The sequence below is a fragment of the Globicephala melas genome, chromosome 17 (genome assembly GCF_963455315.2).
Source record: "Globicephala melas chromosome 17, mGloMel1.2, whole genome shotgun sequence".
Classification (NCBI taxonomy): domain Eukaryota; kingdom Metazoa; phylum Chordata; class Mammalia; order Artiodactyla; family Delphinidae; genus Globicephala; species Globicephala melas.
The window spans coordinates 64,278,068-64,284,067 of record NC_083330.1 but is presented as its reverse complement, the minus strand read 5'-3'; positions in this window follow the sequence as shown (position 1 = coordinate 64,284,067).

Here is a 6,000-nt window from a genome sequence, read left to right as displayed (position 1 = left end):
TTCCTGTTTTTCTCAACTGTCTAGACACAGATCTCATAAGCATTAGCCATGAATCCCACCATCAGGTTAAAAATAGAAGGTTTAAATATGAAATGCTCTTGGGGGGAAAGATTGTAGGTTTCTACCTTCATCCGCAAAATGACTACTTTGAAACAGGATATTTTGTCTTTGTTGTTAGTTTTCCCATAAGTTCTGTTAAGCTGTATTTCCATAAGCAGGAGTGGAGAACACCTTTTTTCTAAAGAATATATCTGCCCCTGTTGAAGCAAATGTCATTTTCCCCATAGATTTTAAAAGCCATCTGAAGACATACCTTATAGCAGCTTCTCTTAACAAGGAATGTGGTCACACTTACTTTAAAAATTTCACGTTATTGTGCAGACCAACATTTAGTCTCAAATAAATTTATACAACAAAAATTGCATATAAATTTGACGTTTTCTTCTTTTATATCTCTGCTTCTATAAAGTTTGTGTGATATTTTGTTTATAAAATATAAGTTTTCTGAAAAACATTTTTTTAAAAAACTCCTTTAATAATCCCTGAGCAGTGTTACACAAGTGGGGGGGGGGGGATCTACCGTGACAAGTTTCCCAAATTCACTGGGCCACAGAGCCCTTTTATCCTGATGAGCCTATTAACACCTCCCAAAACAGTACCCCATGGAATACCAGTTTAGGAAACACGAATTGGATACCTCTATGATTTTTTTTTTCTGTTTTCGGAATTCTCTGAGGTTAGGTCTCTTCTCTAATAACCTCAGCTATGTGAATCATAACATAAAACTGAAAGTAGGGCTTCCCTGGTGGCGCAGTGGTTGAGAGTCTGCCTGCCGATGCAGGGGGCGCGGGTTCGTGCCCCAGTCCGGGAGGATCCCACGTGCCGCGGAGCAGCTGGGCCCGTGAGCCATGGCCGCTGAGCCTGCGCGTCCGGAGCCTGTGCTCCTCAACGGGAGAGGCCGCAGCAGTGAGAGGCCCACATACCGCAAAAAAAGAAAAAAAAAAATTCAAAACTTAAAGTAAACAAGTACTACTGACCGTTTATTTCAAGTAAACAAGCAATACTGTAATGTTCTCCTTATTTGGGGGAGACGAATTGAAGCGTACCTTACACATACTCATGCATTTACTTTAGAATGAAAATATTCATTATGGCTTTTCATATTTACACAGATTCATACTGAAATAAATGTAGACGTGTGTGTGTTTAGTATACATATACATATTTCCTAGCTCTGTCCACTGAGAGGACCTAGAAACAATGACACCCCAGTAGCAATGAGCACACCCACCACCAAGATCATGGTTTCTAAATTCATCCTCCAATAGAAGGAACTAGTGCTTTTTGGAAAAAAGGTTGATTCCAGGGTTGGGGCAAGGAAAATGCAAGATGAGCTTAGAAAAAGAAGGAAGTGCCATAACGTGAGGAGGTACAAACAAATGATAGAGCGTGTTGAAAGGGTACGGGAGCCAGCCTGACTATGCTCCTAATGGCCAAAGCTGGAACAATCTGAGCAACAAAATTAATAATGACAGTATCAGATTATAACCCATAAAATAAAATGTGTACAAGCTCATTCTAATATAAATAAGTGAGGGAGAAGGAACAACTCTTCCCTAGAGAGGAATTCCAATTAATAAACATAGGCATGAAGGAAATAGAAAATCTCCAGTAAGCAAATACCACATTAGTAACTGCTGCTGGCAAGAATCCTCCATAGATGCTAGAACGAGTGTGCAAAAGTATGAGAAACAGGATATATTCATAGTCTCAAAGTATCTCCCCAAGATATTTGTTAGCTATAAAAGGTAAAACAGTAACTTAAAATGGAGAAACCTGACAAGTACCACTTTAACCAAGAGGTCAAGGTTAGCAACACCAGTTATAAAATATATTGGCATCATGTACCTCCTGATATGGTACGTGGTGGAAGATGTAACATTACTTCTGAGGTATCCTTGCCGTAACTGCATTACCTCAGTTTAATCAAAGAAAACACAAACCCAAATTGAAGGACATTCCACAAAGTAACCGGTAAGTTCTTTTCAAAAGTGTCGAGATCATGAAACACAATAAAAAACTACATTAGAGATGACTAAGCTAGTCTCGTCTCATAAATTCACTGGATCGCTATAGGAAATTGGAAAGTTAAACAGGAAAACAAGCAATTTCAAGTAAGATCTGTAATTTACTTAATCGTATTGTAACAATCTTAATTTCCTGGTTTTGATCATCATACTGTGGTTAGTTAAGATGTTAACATTAGGGAAAGCTAGTGAAGCATATACAGGAATTCTCTGTACTATTTTTGTAACTTTTCTTTAAGTCTAAAATTAGTTCAAAATTTTTAAAAGTTAAAAAAAAGTTCATTAGCCAAGTATCTATAACTCGATTCCTGTGCATATCAATGATATTAATAACACTAATGGTAATAATAATGTGATAAAAAAAATTTTTAACTTTCAATTTCTGATCACTTTTAATGTACCAGGAGTTGTAGTAGGACCTTGTATGTGTTCCTTCCTCTGTGTGTGTGTGTTTCCTTTTAACCTTTACAACACAAGATCATAAAGCTAAGCAACATGACCAAAGTAATTTTGCTGGTAAATAGCAAGAGATATGACATCAACTTTTGCTATAACCTAGCAGAGAGGATGAAAGTAAATTACTTACTGTTTGAAAGAGGCTAAATAGCAACCTAAACTTATAGGCAATGCTGAAGATCTGTGCTACACTACTTCTGTTTCTTGTTCATTTGTCTAAGACTTGAAGGCATGTCAACAATGCAGAAATTCAAGAATATAAATTAATTAACACCATGCATGAATAATGTCCTCTTTACTCTCTGAAATTTTGTCTATAAAATTCCTCAGGGTTGCATGCATGCTTTGGAAGACTCTGCCAAGCACTTTCTCATAAATTTTATTTAATGCTCACAACCACTAAATGAGATAGGTTTCATTTTTGTTATTTTACAAACAAAAAGAAAAGTAAATCTCAAGGAGGCTGAGAGATTTTTCTTTTCCTCACACATCCCTCCACCCAATAGCCAACAAACCCAGTCATTTTTGTCCACTGAAATTAAGGTCAACTAACATCCAAGTTGTCCTTGAATGAGAAAATAAGTAATGAAAGTACGGGGTTGGTGGCTGGCAAGGGGGCAGGCAGATGGGAAGGAGGAAGACATTTTGGCTAATTAATAGTTAAAAATATGCTTCTAAACTCAGCTCAACCATTTTCTGTGACCTAGACAAGTTACTTGTTCTGCCTCCTTCTCCTCAACTGAAAAAAAAAAAAGAATTTCAGTAGTGTAGTGGGGTGTCCCCCTGAACTCATGTCCATTCACAACTTCAGAATTTGACCTTGCTTGGAAATAGAGTCACTTAAGATGTAACTAGTTTATTTAAGATGAGGTCAAAATAAAATTAAAATTAAAAAAAAAAAAAGATGAGGTCATACTTGGAGGTTCCTCAAAAAACTAAAAATAGAACTACCATATGACCCAACAATCCCACTCCTGGGCATATACCCAGAGAAAATCATAATTCAAAAAGATACATGCACCCCAATGTTCATTGCAGCACTATTTACAATACCCAGGACATGGAAGCAACCTAAATGTCCATCAACAGAAGAATGGATAAAGAAGATGTGGTACATATATACAATGGAATAGTACTCAGCCATAAAAAGGAACAAAATGGCGACATTTGCAGAGTCATGGAGAGACCCAGAGACTGTCATACAGAGTGAAGTAAGTCACAAAGAGAAAAACAAATATCGTATAATATTGCTTATATGTGGAATCTAGAAAAATGGTACAGATGAACTTATTTGCAAAGCAGAAATAGAAACACAGATGTAGAGAACAAACTTATGGATACTGGGGGTGGGGGGGATTAACTGTGAGATTGGGATTGACATATATACACTACTATGTATAAAATAGATAACTAATGAGAACCTACTATATAGCACAGGGAACTCTACTCAGTGCTCTGTGGTGACCTAAATGGGAAGAAAATCCAAAAAAGAGGGGATATACGTATACGTGTAACTGATTCACTTTGCTGTACAGCATAAACTAACACAACATTGTAAAGCAACTATACTCCAATAAAAATTAATTTTAAAAAAAACAACAAAGAAAACAGTAAGATTTGCTCATCATAAACTATTAAAAAAAATTTTTTTTTTAAAAGATGAGGTCATACTGGAGTAGGGTGGCCCTTAACCCAATATGGCTAGTCTCCTTAGAAGAAGAGGAAGCAGAAACACACAGGGAGAGGACAATGTGACCTTGGAGACAGAGACTAGAATGATGCATCTACAAGCCAAGGAATGTAACCATCAGAAGCTAGAAAAGCCAAGAAAGGACTCTCCCCTGCCGGTTTCAGAGGGAGCATGGCCCTGATGACACCTTGATTTCAGACTTCGAGCTTCCAGAACTGTTAGAATTTGTGTCTGTTATTTTAAGCCACAGAGTTTGTGATACTTTGTTATGCATGCAGCCCTAGGAAATGTATACAATTGCTTAGTTTACAAAAAGGTCGTGTTTCTGCCCTCCGAAAGTTTGCATTACTAAATAAATGGATAGAGTCAACATAGGTACACTTTTAAGTATCTGTGCTGGCTATTCACCATTTACACACACTCTCCTCCATTCCCTACCCTTCTGTGTGGCCTGGAGGGGCTGATTATGAAGGACTGCAATGTCCAGGCTCCTTTGCCCTTAGCTTCTGGTTGAGTTTGGCCAAAGGGTGACAACAACTGGGAACTGGAAGAGAGGACATGGAAGGTTGGATATTTCCTGCTCTCTCCTGCCTCAATGTTCTGGCAATGTTTTCATATCTCTACTACTGCAGCTCCTGCTGGGCCCCCTGCCCAACTCACAACTGCCATCTGCAGCTCTGAGATCCATGATACAATTTCCTCCCCTGCTCCTTCAGGCCTTCGTGTGGAACAGCTTCCCTCTGCTGACAGTCCCTGAGAGCCTCAACACCCCTATTGGTTCCTTTTATCCCTGCCTATTATGGGCTGCTTGCTTCTGTCCCCCCACCCCCCGAATTTCATATGTTGAAGCTCTAACCCACAATGTGATGGTATTTGGAGGTGGGACATTTGGGAGGTAATTAGGTGTACATTAGGTCATGAGGGTGGGGTCCCCATAGTGGGATAAGTGCCCTTTTAAGCAGAGAAAGAAAGACCAGAGGGACTTACCTGGTGGTCCAGTGGGTAAGACTCTGCGCTCCCAATGCAGGGGGTCTGGGTTTGATCCCTGGTCAGGGAACTAGATCCCACATGCATGCTGCAACTAAGAGTCTGCATGCCGCAACTAAGAAGTCTGCATGCTGCAACTAAAAGATACCGCATGCCTCAACAAAGATCCCATGTGCCGCAACTAAGACCCGGCACGACCAAAATAAATAAATTTTTTTAAAAAAGAGCGAGAGGGAGACCAGAGCTTTCGTCCACCTCCATGCGAGGAGAAAGAGGGCAGTCATCTGCAAGCCAGGAAAAGAGCCCTCACCAAGGCTGGTCTTAGACTTCCCAGCCTCCAGAACTGTGAGAAATAAACATCTGTACTTTCAGCCACTTAATCTATGATATTTTTATAGAAGCTCAAGCTAAGACACTGACTCACCTGGGTTAACAGTCCCTTCATTAAATTGTCTTCAAAATCCTGGCTGAGTGTATCTTAGATTTTCCTTCCAAGACCCTGACTAACAGATCGGCTATAATGTAAAACCAAACAGATATAAACCTGGCCAATGCTGGACTCTGTCAGGGTGACTCATACCTGCAGTTTTCCCTTCTAGGCAATGGATTTTTTAAATTATTGTATGAGTTACAAGGGTCCATTCAGGTCTATCCAACCTAGAAAACTACCTTTATGAATAACTCGAGAACTGCTTTAACTCTGGGCTCTACGAAGACCACAAAATAATGCATTAAAAATGATTATAACATTGTAAATCAACTATACGCCAATAAAATTTG